Source organism: Daktulosphaira vitifoliae, unplaced genomic scaffold (assembly GCF_025091365.1).
Source record: "Daktulosphaira vitifoliae isolate Bord-2020 unplaced genomic scaffold, ASM2509136v1 Scaffold_2, whole genome shotgun sequence".
In the NCBI taxonomy this organism is placed as follows: Eukaryota; Metazoa; Arthropoda; class Insecta; order Hemiptera; family Phylloxeridae; genus Daktulosphaira; species Daktulosphaira vitifoliae.
The window spans coordinates 55,662-71,081 of NW_026099573.1; the positions used below are offsets into that span (position 1 = coordinate 55,662).

The 15,420-nt window shown below is 25.9% G+C and overlaps 1 long non-coding RNA gene across 1 annotated transcript; it reads right to left on the reverse strand.

Annotated features, from left to right (window-relative positions):
- Positions 1-3,352: 3,352 nt before the first annotated feature.
- Positions 3,353-6,851, reverse strand: LOC126897351 (uncharacterized). Its single transcript, XR_007702084.1, has 6 exons — positions 5,314-6,851; positions 5,149-5,244; positions 4,812-4,865; positions 4,576-4,656; positions 4,143-4,223; positions 3,353-3,458 (listed from the first exon to the last, which is right to left on the reverse strand). It is a non-coding gene; the product is annotated as an uncharacterized LOC126897351 (long non-coding RNA).
- Positions 6,852-15,420: the final 8,569 nt, after the last annotated feature.

The window sequence follows — 15,420 nt, forward strand, 5'->3', positions numbered from 1 at the left end:
GATGCAACTGGTTCGGTAATTAGAAAAGTAGACCAAGCTAACAAAAGACCTTTATACTACGCTGTGGTTATTCGAGTTCCATTACCTTTAAAAACAAAGGTTACTTGTCCAGTATCAGAAATGCTTAGCTCAGCACATGATATAACCGCCATATCACCATGANCATGATATAACCGCCATATCACCATGGCTTATGGCTTTTAAGAGTTTTGTGATAAAGGGTGATTTAGCATGGCCTATATTTCCCAATGTGGTAACAGATTTTAGTTTTGCACAAATGCATTCACTGTCCATGGCCTGGAACGGGTTCAATTCGGTATTTGACTATCTAAATTGGACTTATAAAGTTTTGTATGAAAATAATAAAGATCATTTAAATGTAACTATTATTAATATTTGCATAAATCATTACACAAAAGTTGTTGTAAGCCACGTTTATAAATACTATCAAGGACCAAAACTTGATAAAACTAAAAACACAAAAAATTGCATAATAAATTGGATTTGTATACTCTTTGATATTGAAACTATTGAAGACATTGAAAAATGGTTTAAAATGTTTGTGTTTATATTAATGTCACCTTCGTTAAATAATGATGTGATAAGCGCTATAAATATTATGGAAAGCAGCTGTAAAGTTGTTGATGAGGAATTATGCGAAAAGGATACTGACCATTTAGAAATACTTGATAAAGAATTGTGTATGTCAAATACTAGCAGGTCACTTCTATACTGTAGATTCCAGATAATTAAAAACGAAGTTCACGATAAACTTGTAACGTACAATGAACAAGACAAAAAAAATTCTTACTATGATGAAACTTACATAGAAGAGTTTATTAGCAAGTGTATACCATACATTCCACTTTGGACACCAGTTATGAATATAAAAGTAAATAACGGTATAACAGTTCGTCAAAGCAACGCAACAGTTGAATCTCATTTTAAAACGGTTAAACAGAGTTTATTAGAAAGTCAGACTAAATTGAAATCTGGACGTTTTTTAGAATCTTGTAGAGGATATGTATTGAATGTGTACAAACAATGTATGCATAATATCAGGCAAAAGAGGGCTACTAAGTCATTAAAATGTGCTGCTAAAAGGCAACTCGAATTTAGAAGTAAAACTAATGAAGAACTTATCCAAAATAAGACTTCTCATAAGCGTAAAGCTGATGACGCTCACTTAGATGCTGAAGAAAAATGGGGAAGAACTCCAAAACGACAAAAGCATCTGAAGCCAATAGGTCATCACCCATTTCAAGCAATATCCAAATCAGCAGAAAAAAAAAGGTTGAATAATGATTCACCTAAAACAGAGAAACAAACTATAAATGAAACATTATTGTTAAATGAGGTAAACAAGAAAACAGAAATTAATCAATTCAATTCAAAAATTGAAATAATTGTTTCCCCTGAAACTTATTTAAAAGATAATAGCGTTATAATAAATGATTGTGTTGATATTGAAAATATTAAAAAAAATCAGAGTCAAATTAATTCAATTAAAAATGATATAAGTAAGATATCATTTAAAGAATGTGATATGGAAGTTGAAAAATGTTCCAACAAATCAATACCAACTCCAGGTTGTTATAAAACTCCAGATAATAGTATTATTAGAAATAATTTGTACAGTAACAAATTACCAAAAAATTTGGATTATTATAGAAAGGTTGAACACAAAAATAGAGTAAGTCATTTGTTTGGCGGTAGAGTGAAACATCTGAACTATACGGTTGGAACTTATTACCATATTATACCTGATACCTTATGTACCTTACAAACATTAGATATAGAGGACTTTATTTGTCTTAATGGAAGAAACTGGTTGAGTAACTTTATAATAGATATTTGTTTGGCTATTAAAGTCCCTAAAAAACAGTCGGATTTCAGTATATTATACTGTAATCAAGTGTCTGACATTTTAAGTAAATCAGAAGTGAATGAAGAATTAACAAATAAGTATAACTTTGTTGAAAATAGTACAGTCATTATGCCATGGTATGAGAGCACTCCAAGTCATTGGATTATAGCTGTTATAAAATTTAAAACAATTTATAATACCAAAAATATACCTGAAAATTCAGGGAAATATTACATCATAGATCCATACTGTCCAAATTTGGATCCCAATTGTAGTAATCAGGCTCGAAAATATACTTCAAGGTTTCAAAAACTAAATAAAGCAATGCATAAACATTGCACTTATAATGGTGGGCACATTCCTACTATTACATGCGGAGTAATGCAAGTGTTAACTATTGTAATTAAGAATTAATATATCAATTTTCGAATAGTAATAAGAAAATAATTACAATATTAGAGTTACTTTAATCATCATAATAGACTGTTCTTACAGATAAATAGTATTTTGCTTTTACTCTTTTTAAACAAATTCTCTTTAAAATATTAATTGTCATTCACATTTTTAGGTTGTTAAAAAATTGTGGACACTCATTGTAACCACACCTATTATAAGTAATCAATTATTTATGAATGATTTGTAGTAGACAGTCCGAAGTCTGGTATTCATTATTTAAATTTATGAACAAATTATGTTTATGAATTTATTAGAATTAACAAGTGGGACGGCATTGAGTGTTTAACAGATTTGACAAAATTTCTTAAAGCATTTTTTCGTTAACAAATAATGCTTTAATCAGTGATTTTATTCTATAGCGTAATTTGGACAAAATTTTTGAAGGGTCACATTTTTTTTAAATTCATCTAAAAGGCTATTGTTTATTAAAATTATTTTATTACACATAAAATCGTTGATTATGCGGGGACTCATTTAGTTTTTTCGTAATTTTGTTATAATCATCTGTATGTTGTTAAATTCCCACTTTTTAATAAAGACGGTATGAAAGTTAAAAATGCATGTTCTACGTCTTAAAAAAAAATTGTATCATACGTTTGTAAATTAAATGGTGGTTGAAAAAATTAACTGTTAACGAGTTTTTATATTATGCTGATGAATTAATATGTATTGAACGATAAAAAATAATAAATTTCAAAAATTTCAATAACTTAATATAATAGTTCTATTACGTTAAAATTAGATAACTAATTAATGTAAAATTTCACCATTCGGAATATCTTATGAAATTACCGGGACTCGTCTACGATCACTGTCATAAATGCAAGTTGATGAGGCCAGTACGTGTGTCAATACGTTATCAAACGTATTAAGCCCTTTTTTTAATTGCAATATTCTGTTAGATCGATGAACTAATATGTATTGGTCTAATTGAGACACGATTGTCAGAAAAATGTTTTTGTTACCTGGTTATGAAGTTAGTATTAAATATATAACGAGGAAAGACATATAAAAGCAAATTAACAAAGATTTTTTTTTTAAATGTAATTTATTGTAAAAATCAAATAATTTGTTTTTTAATTAATTTTTTATTTGTCCAATGACGAAGGAGGCGGCAGCGGCGGCAATCCTGCTGCTAAAAAAAAAAAAAATGTTTTTGTTTAAATTAGTTATCTTATAGGCATTATTTTACAGTGGTCCAACGTTTAGGGAATTGAGAAATATTTTGAAATTCAATATTATCAATTTATTTTATACGATTATTGTATTTTTATCATTGTTTCATAAAATTTAAAAAGAAGTTGTTAAAATCTTTAATTTCATAAAACCATAATTGTAGCATTCTCTAATATTTGCACCACTGTAATTTGTATTATTTTGTGTGTAAAATTACATAAGCCAACATAAAATTTGAAACTAGATTTAGAGGGTGATCGAAATCTTGTAAGACACTCATTTTCTCAGAAAATAATGAGAATTTTAAATTTTATTATAGAGAAAAAGTATTTCAATCATATAATCAAATCAAAGTGGTTCCCATTAAAAAAAATTATAAATAAACATTTTTATCCCTGATGGGATAAAAAAAAAATTATTTAAATTTATATTATTGTTTTAATTAATTGTTTAATTAATTATAAAAATATCAATTGTATGTATCGATTTTTAAAAATTAAGGTTGTATATAACAACTGAAATTTAAAAATCAAATTTAATTTATTATAATCTAGGTAAACTAGAAACATAAAATGCATCCTATAAAGGTTGTCAACAGACCTTCAAAAAACTAAATGAAAAAAATGTTAAAATAAATAAGTACCTTTAATGTGGCACTCCTGTTCCCCGTGCCCGGGGAAATGGCAATGACCACAAGTCTTTTTAAATGGTGGATAACCAGCTGCTGTAATTAAAAAATAAGGATTCAATATTGAGGTAAAAATAAATCACAATTATGAATATTGTTTAATAAATGTAGTTTTTATGATTCATAGAGTGTGATGAACTGGGTGTTCCAAGTCCAAGTTCTATCACGCGAATAAGTGTGATGAAGAGTCAAAATAATAATTATAATGCAACATTCACTGATTAAACACTGACCACCAAGAAGATGGTCAAGTCTCCTTTTGTATTTACACTATTCATTTAATATTAATACCATAATACTTTCTTCAATTATGGTATTTGGCAGTAGATGAAAAAAATTACTTTTAGAATGTTATTAAATTTAAAAAGAAATATATCACAAATATTACCTTTGACATGGCATTCCATTTCCCCGTGCCCGGGGAAACCGCAATGGGGGCATATTATTGCCACTGGAGGCAGACCAGCAGCTAAAAAAAATAATTGAAATTAGCAATAATTTTCTCAATTAAGTATAATGACAAAATTAAACATTATACATGAATAAAAACTCATTGAAAGTATAACCCAATATTTGCTAACTAAATAATAGGATATACTAGTGAGAATTAAACAAAATTATTACCTTTTAGGTGACAAAAATTTTCAATGTGGCCATTTTGGCCACAGTGATTGCAAGCTGAAATTGATAAAAATAGTGTAAATCATTGTAATCTTCAATTAAAGTTTTTTTTTAATCCAAATTTAAGGTAAATTGGGGTAACTGTGAATGTATTTTAAACGATCAATGCACATGATTATATTTTCATGTTATATTTAATGATAGTAACACGTATAAGGACCAGAACTTTTAAAATAAAATAAAAGCTGATAAATAATCCTGGAGAAAATATAAATTAACAATTACCCCACTCACCTCTATAGTAATAGAACATTATGTAAAAAAATTTTTAATAACTTACCACCTCTAAATTTTTTTTTGTTTTCATTTTTGGGCTGTGGTGGCCCCCTTTTCTTACCTCCACCTCCCCCCCTCTATTGGTGAAAGTGAAATACATCTAGAACAAAATAATAATAATTAGACATAGGTCTATAGATAATTTATAAGGAGTTTTAATTACATTAACCTCCTTATTTACACTTTTAATTAAAATTCATTAATTAAAAAAATAAATATAACTTTTAGTGAAATGTCAATCATCATATTGTTTAGATAAGATAGATTATAATTAGTAATTCAAATAATTGTATTGTTAAATTTTAATTAGATTAAAAATATTTCAGAGATCTATTTATAGCAGTGAAGTTCATTCTAAATATTTTACATGGAAAAATAAATTTTATTTATACATTGGTTCAAAAATTGTTGACTCTCTTATCAATAGCGTAACTAAGGAGTTCTAGAGGGGGGCTTAGTCTCTCCCCACAAAATTAGAAAATTATGTATGTTAATAATAATACAACATACATAATTCATGTCAGAATCTAATGTACATAAATAGGATGTCCCATCAAGTTTTGACATGTATAATTTAACTATTTAAAGTTTCAAATTTTTGAGTTAATATCATATATACTATACGAGATAATTTCGAAAATTAGCGATATTTTAATTTGTAATTTGTTTGGATATTTCCCCCATTTGCGAGGAACGAGGGAAAATTTTTCAATTTTTAAGGGTAATGTCTTCAACTAGATACGATTTGTGATCTTTTGACGTATTGTTGGAAGAAATCGGTCCAGTGAGAGCTGAGAAAAAGTGGCAACAGACATAAAAAAAAAAAAAATTATTAATTTGTTAAAACATTGTGGACATTTGTTATATTGTAGATATATTTTTATTCAAAATATTTGTGGTGAAAAAAAATACAACCAGCATTCTTTAAGATGTTATTTTAGATGCACCTCATAACCACAAAATTTTGTGGCTATGATTCTTGCAAACAGAAAAATAAGAGCTAAAATTCAGTAAGCGATAGAAAAAATAAAAATATTCAGTACAAAATACTCGTACTGCGATATAAGGGGCTTAGAATGCAAGAGACACGAGTGACATGTATTTTACAAAACTAAAAAACAAATTTTTTTGACAAAACAAAATTTTAGATATTAGTTACAGAATTGTTTTGCACTAGGGAACGCGATTTCTTGCGCTCGGACCTAATGCAACCAATCATTAGAAAAAAGTAAAAGAAAAGGTCTCAATTACAAAAAAAAATTAACAAGGCCCCAAAAAACCATACTTGCTTTGGGTCTCTTTATATCTAACAGCGGCATTAGAGTTTACCTTAGTAAAGCCTCATAAATTAAAGACGTACAAAATTAAAATTATTAATTCAATATTAACAATAAATTTAAGGCCTTTTTTAATAAACACGTAATTTCAATATTGAAACTATATTAATAACAAACTAAATAAATTTTAATAAAAAATAAATTATTCATTTTAAAATATGCGTGTCAAAAAAGGCTAGTTTACAATAACAGATAACTAGAATACTTACACTTGCCACCTACGATTTAAAATGTTGAATGAAGAATATTAGCGCAGAAGACTAGCCCTAAGAATCAAATGGCCTTATCTATCGATTATCTAGTTATCAACTATCGTTTATTACTCTTATGCCGAGTTTTATTTTCTCAATGATACCGTTTTAAATTAAGGGGGGTACATAGACTTCATTTATTTATGTTAATAAACACTATTATAATTAAATATAATTGTATTATTTTTCCTGGTATTATTATATTGTATTAATTGTCCTGGTATAAAAATTAATGTTTATTAAAGAAAATATAATATATTATGTTAAAGATATTGTATTTGATACATTAAATCCAATTGTTCAACAATTGATTATTATCTGTAAGTACACAGTATCATTTACAATATAGGATAGATGCTATTCTATTATGCCATTGTTATTTAAAAGATATATAAAAGTATATATCTAAGGAAATTGGTTCGGTTGGATTGGGTTTGAAAACAATTATAGATATGAAATTAGAGTAAATAAAATTTTAAAAAAGCACTAATAAAAAGTTAATAAAATTGAACATAATTTTATAAATTAACATAAATTCAACTGAAAAATCGAAAAAGAATTGATAATTTTTAAAGGGAAGATATCCTCTTCTTACCCTTCCAATGGGCGCCCAATTACGCCTCCTTGTATGCTCCTGGATCTTATTTTTCGCGAAAACATAGTATTTTATTGTCTTGAACATTTATCTCTATAAATATTGCAAATACAAAAATATTGCACCAAAGAAAATATTTTTAAAATCTTATGCATAAAAGTTAATTACGTAAATTTTTGTAGTACTACAATTTCAGTGTAAAAATTGAAAATAATATATATATTTCAATGTATTTTGTTAAAAACTTTTATCATCCTAATTGAATCAAGAAATCTTATTTAACTACAAGGCAATTGGCTAACTTTGCCTCACGTAATATCTTTAAAGATACAAGTGTTAAAAACAATTTTTTTTTTTTTTATCTTTATGGGATCTTTGATGAGCCGTTTCACAAGAAAAATTAAATTTCTATCACCACATACCTTATACTTAGAACTTGTATTAACTTCAAATTATCAAATGACAACTCCGTATATTTTTTATATATTTCGTTCGTTATAAAAAAAAAGTGCTTAGCAAAAAAAAAAAAATTAAAAATTATGAATTTTAAACAAGATAGGCTACTTTAAAATATACGATATTTGAAGAAAAAATGCAATAGTTTTTCTAAACGGTATATTATTATTTTATGTAGTGATATGAATTACCGATTTACTTTGACAAAACAGGTAGTCTATTACTTAAAACTGGTAGCGCTTATCGATTTACGACCTATAACGTTAAAGTCTGTTATGATTTTTACTTAATAAACTCCAAACTTTAGAGAGTCGTGGAGCGCTTAATATTAAATAAAATAAAATATTTTTTTTTTATTACACTAAATCTAATGGTGCCAAAAAAATAGGGTTGCCATTTAAAATATGAAGTTGATACAAATTTTTAGCATAAGGAATGATGATAGAAACTTAAATTTTCATGTGAGACATCTCATTAAAGATCCATAATGATTAAAAAAAAAACCATTGTTTATAACACTTGTATCTTTAAAGATATTACGTAAGGCATAGTTAGCCAATCTCTCTGTATATCTGTTTTGCTGATGGAGGAATTTAATACAAAATTTACTAAAAATGAAAATCAAAAACAATTAATTATTTAGAATTTAATTATTATTATACTCTCTAATATTGTTCAACAATTAACAATGTATTTATTGTAAAGGTCGTTCGAGAGTACAGAAATAATTATCATGTTTTACCGCAATAAATTTAAGTTTTGACATCAGATTTTAACAAAATACATTGAAATATACATATTCTTTTTACAATTTTTACAATGAAATTGTAGTATTACAAAAATGTACGTAATTAACTTTTTTTTTATACATAAACATTATTAAGTAAAATTAAAACTATATTAAATATATTATTAATTTAAAAACAAACTAAAAAATATTAAAAATATTAAACTCAAAGCCACAAAAAATTAATGAAAAGTCGCGGATACGTATTTCGGAAACAATGTTACCATTATCAACGCTAAACACATACTCATTATTTTTACATTATTATACATTATTTTATTATATAAACATTATTGTTTAATAAAATCAATACTTTAGAACTCAATATTTTTTTTTCTTTTATACTTTTATACTTAAACTAATAAAAATAATAAGAGGATCAGATGAAATGAAAAGGATATGTATGAAGTCTGTGTTGGTATCTTATCTCAAAGTTTTACGGATATTTTAGCGTCTAAATGTGATATCTATATTTCACACTTCCTCAAATAAACTACCAATTGGAAAATGAGCAAGTTCAATAACTTTTTAACTATGTATTTAAATCCTATGGAAACTTGAAAGACATAGTATCCGTGGTGTAGAAACCAATTTTATACAAAGGATAAAATTTTAAATACACCATAAAAGTATCTTTTGCATAATTCTCATACTTTTCTTGATTTACATCATTACACGCCTATTGTACTTAAAATCTCTTTAAAACATTTAAGCAGTTTTTTATTTAATCCAGTTATTTCAGAAACCACCGCTGGAAAATCAACGTCAATTTAATTTGACGCATAATTCGGAGAATTACACAGTACAGTCGTTCTACTCTGAAACATATTTAGAACTTAATTATATATAAAATATATAAATACTACTCGCCAGTAAAATAATCAACCTTTAGGGCCGATCTATATTAATCTGTTTACAATAATTGTCCACCTGCATAACAAACAACATCTATTCAATAAAAAAAAATTGTATATAACCTAAACGTAGTAAACGTTATTCTTTATCGCTCTTCCCGGAAATTCTTCTATGCACTAGTTTATTTTTAACATAACATACACCCTCTTAGATAGCTAATATTAAGCATTCCCATTATTGATAAGTACAGTTTTATTTCATAAAGCCGGTTTCACGCTATGCGTTTTCGACCCTGCGTCGGAAACACTGGCGACACTAGTCTAAATTGATACTGTGTATTTCTATAATCGCCTACACACTGCAATAAAGAACNCTATAATCGCTTACACACTGCAATAAAGAAGCGCGTTTCCGATGATGGCCGACGCTCATGTTTGATTTTTGCCGTCTGGACGCTAAAATAGAACAATTGGTTTATTCAAATACTTAGGTTTTGACAGCGTTTTCATCGCGCGTCGAGTATCATTTTTGTTTTATCATTTTTTGATCTTCTAAGTATCCTTGTACTCCTAAGTATTTTTGAAAATTAAAAAATTATTTGGTATGTTTAATATCAAAATATTTATAAATGTTGTCAAAAATTAGATTATTTGGAATTCAGTAAAATTAAGTAAAATTAAAACTATATTAAAAATATTATTAATTTAAAAAAACTAAAAAATATTAAAAATATTAAACTCAAAAGCCACAAAAAATTAATGAAAAGTCGCGGATATATCTAACTAAAAAATCAAACTAGGCTATATCCTAGGAATGCCACAACTTGAAGAGACGCTGCGGCCGGCAAAACTTTGATTTTTTTTTAGATATCATTCCTTTCTGCGAATTAAATTTTCAATCTACTAGAATTAATGTAGTTTTTTTAGTAAATTAGTTACTCGGTATTGTAAAATTATAAAAATAGCACGGAATATATTCTACAATATATATATATAATGTGATTGGGCAGGGTAGCTACGGCACGATGGTATATATTATCAAAAATAATAATCGGCGACGGCGGTCGTGTAAATTGTATCGAGCAACCAAATCAAGGAAACACCAAACGTATTATTAATTAATTTTTCTTATTTTTTATAACTGTGCAAATTTTTGTTGTTTACATTAATAAGTTGACAACTATATATACTGAATTAACCGTTTATTAACAGAGTAAAAATATAATTATTATTTTTTATTGTTGTATATTAATTATAATTTATGCAGGACTGATTTTTTTTTCATTATAATTTAAACTACAAAATTTCAATAGATAATTTTTTTACGTTGACTTTTAAATATTTTTAAAGTAACTATACATTATACATTAGGAAATACGAATTTTTAAGTAAATTGGGAGGGGGTCCCATTCTATCTGTGTCCTCAGAAGTGGGCGTCTGTTCCTTATTAGCCTAGGGACACTTTTTGGATAAATCCGACCTTGCTGAGGTACTATTATTAACAGCGTAATCCAAATTAAAATCGATGGGGATACATAGTTATATTTACTAGTCCAGATATTTTCTATACATTTTCTGAAAGCTTATAAAAAACTCTATAAGTGGTGTGAAAAGCTAACGGGTGAAACGTGCAGGAGTAACTGAATATTGCAAATCAAGACCGCGAAAATTACTTTTGGTAGCGTATAAACGCAACAACTCGGCCACAGTAATTGGCGAATTGGTGAATGTTCCGAGACGAGTCCAGATATTTTCTATACATTTTCTGAAAGCTTATAAAAAACTCTATAAGTGGTGTGAAAAGCTAACGGGTGAAACGTGCAGGAGTAACTGAATATTGCAAATAAAGACCGCGAAAATTACTTTTGCTAGCGTATAAACGCATCAACTCGGCCACAGTAATTTGCGAATTGGTGAATGTTCCGAGACGAGTCCAGATATTTTCTATACATTTTCTGAAAGCTTATAAAAAACTCTATAATATAATATCAAATGCTGAGTTGTTAAGTGCAGTGGTCGTTCACAATTATCCGTGTTTGTACGGCGGTGTATACGATAGTAAGCGTATTTATACTCCCACCGGCCGTTAGATCCTTCTAGTGTGTATGATTAGTGAAATCGTTTAAAATATGCTTTTTTTTATTATGTGTCTACATCTATCGGTTAGAAAAAGCGTTATACTCTATAAAATATCGGTAACCGGAGTGTAACCAATATTTATTAGTGATAAGAAGTTGGTGGACCACGAATTGGTAGCTTCACACTCGTTAAAAAACACATCCCATTGTGTTTCCATTAAGTTCTTAGATGCATTATAAACTTATTTATAAAAATATACTAGTTGATAACTGATAAAAACTCAGAGATACTATCACAGTGTTGTTAACCTAATAGATTGACAGCAAAAAAATAAAAATTCCTCAAGTTTATTGTAAGAAATGTCTATAACATATTCATGAGTTATTCACCATTTTTAATTTGGTCAGTTCTTATAATTTTTAAGAAAGTATTGTTGTATTGTATAAAATTATTTTAATATGTATCAATTTATTAGAAATGTATTAAATATTAAAATCATAAAATATAAAACTACATGATAACAATATAAAATCACATAATAATTATCATTTTATACGTGTTAAAATAGACAATATATATTTTATAACAAGATTAAATTGTCTTAAAGTTATTAAAATCAAAAATTACATCTCCAGAAAAATAAAATATAATTTTAAATTAATATTTTACCATTAAAAAAGAACATTATTTTAGGCAAATTTGAGATCATAGTTTTTAAACAATTGCAAATTTAAAAAAGAAAAAACGAGCAAAATTGTTCTTCTACCACCAACATAAATCAGGAGGGAAAGAAAGTATGCCCCCCTGAACTATGTTGGAGGTAGTGTGGACACTAGTTATACCCAATGGTGATGGTATGATATCTGGCCGCACCGACGTTACGTAACGCGCTTCCAAGAACAGCGCCCCATCTCGCCTATCCCGAAAAACGCGTTACGAACACCGCTGCGACGAGATTCGAACCAACTACCAGAGAACTTAGAAATCGGTACTTTACCCAATGCCCCTAGTGCTCACGGTGAGCTCGTGAAGCAAAAGTGTAATTATTTAAATGACACAGATTGAAGAGTTATAAATGACTTGTTATCAATAACATTATAATAGATGGCATACAAAAGCTCTTATCTTTTTTTTAAAAGAAAAATCAATGAAATAACCTCATCTAATAATAAATGCTAGATTTAACCTATTCTATACTAATATATTTTATTATTTTCATTCATTTTAAACTATCGTTTTGATGTTTACTTAACTAACTAAGTTAAACAGAAACTATTTTATAATAAGTTTATTTCAACAACTTTTATATTTCTTGTATTATAAGTTTTAACCAAACTACAAAAATTCAATTTCTACATAATGAAATGTTATGTTTTTGATAAAATACACTGAAATCCATTCTAATATTAATAAGTAAGTACTCTTAAAAATGTTAATATATGTCAAAAAAATTCTTTTTATAAGAGAATAAAATGTAATTGTTATAGTGCAAAGAAGAAATAAAGATTTACAAGCAATTTGTTGATATATTTAATTTAAGTAAAATATTGGTTGGTACATACTGAAGTTATACTAGAAATATTTTAACTTCAATTGCTTATGACATTGAAATTCAACAATGAAATACTGTGTTAATAAACTAATAATGATTAGCTCAAAACATGTATCTAATCTACTTATTACTCAATTGATGTTTCCAAAACTAATTTATCAAAATGACTAATTTTAGCAAATAAGATTGAATAATATAAAATATAGTAAAAAATATAAGTTAAATTATGAATATTGCATTATAAAAATTTCTGAAAAAATTAGTCTGACTACATTTTTATTTAACATAATATTTTGTTGTTTTATTAAAACAGTTTTATTCAGTATTTAAAAAATTATTAAAAAAAAATTACATGTATAGTTGGGTTGTAATTTTATAGATTTATTATTTAAAGTTTTCATACTAAAACATTGTATAGTTTCATATTTGGTAACCATAACAATTAATGTAACATTCATTTTTGATTTTGAAATACATTTATAAATACTTAATACCAACAAAAATAGTTAATTCAAATGAAAATAATAATTAAATTTTCATATTGTAAATTGGAGTTTACCCCATCACTTCAATTTAAAATATGTCAATTTTAATTTAATTTGTTTTGTTGATATTATTATTCAAAAAAATAAATTTTTGACCGTAAGAACATTTATTATAATATGTCTCTTTTAAAGAGAATTTGTTTTTTATTTTGAATGTAATTATGTAAAAACTAAATATTTAATTTAATTTCTTTTACCATATTTTTATAATATATCTGTATTTAATTAATTCATTGAAACAATTTTTCTAGTAAATTAATAATAGAATAATAAATTTTTGTTCATTGGAAAATTAAAATTATATGTATTATTATTTTGAGTATGAAATATACAAATAAAATGTTCTCTATTTTGTATTATTGGATATGTCAATTATAAAATGTTTACAATTAATTATTATTATAATAAATATATTTTATGTTTTATTAATTGATTTTTGATATGATTTATTTATTTACAAATGAATTATGTAATTTAAATATATATATATTTTTTTTTCTATTTTATCTTTCAATATTTCTTCATATGTATTTAAAAATTATATGTTATATTGGGGTTTTTTAACTCCAATATGCAAATATTGAAAATATCTAACATAAAACCTTTAATTTTCATGCCGCAAAATGAAAAAGACGCGTTAAAATCATTTTGACGAATAACAACGTACAATTGGTTATAATTGACTAATNTTTATTATAATATGTCTCTTTTAAAGAGAATTTGTTTTTTATTTTGAATGTAATTATGTAAAAACTAAATATTTAATTTAATTTCTTTTACCATATTTTTATAATATATCTGTATTTAATTAATTCATTGAAACAATTTTTCTAGTAAATTAATAATAGAATAATAAATTTTTGTTCATTGGAAAATTAAAATTATATGTATTATTATTTTGAGTATGAAATATACAAATAAAATGTTCTCTATTTTGTATTATTGGATATGTCAATTATAAAATGTTTACAATTAATTATTATTATAATAAATATATTTTATGTTTTATTAATTGATTTTTGATATGATTTATTTATTTACAAATGAATTATGTAATTTAAATATATATATATTTTTTTTTCTATTTTATCTTTCAATATTTCTTCATATGTATTTAAAAATTATATGTTATATTGGGGTTTTTTAACTCCAATATGCAAATATTGAAAATATCTAACATAAAACCTTTAATTTTCATGCCGCAAAATGAAAAAGACGCGTTAAAATCATTTTGACGAATAACAACGTACAATTGGTTATAATTGACTAATATATTTAATTTGATAACACACATGTTTTTCAACAACTATCTACTTTCACTTGTAAACGTGAAAAAAATGCAATCGTAAATCATACTTTTATTGATATTTAATAATTCCATTGATAAGGTACAATATCAATTTAACAATATTTATTGATCGTTTCATGCTCAAATACGATCATTAAGATAAACCAAGCAACAATAATCAGGCAATTTATGATTATTGTGTCTACGGAATTACACATTGATTAGTTTTTACTGTAGCAAAATGGGCTACCAAACTCAAAATTGATGCTTTTAAACAACAAAATCTCAAAAATGACTTGTCCAATTTTAAAATTTTAAAAGTATTTTTGTTATAAATAAAATTTCCTAACCGAAAATTTAAAAAAATGTAATGGTTGCCATTTAAATTTCTTAAGTTAGGGTAGATTTCTACCCTTTTGCATTAGGGTTGAACTTTAATTTTAATCATAAAAGATGCATTTAATTATTCAATTAGCCTCTAAAAAAAAAAAATTGTTAAAAAAATCAATAGCGGCTCTAAAAAATCGATGTT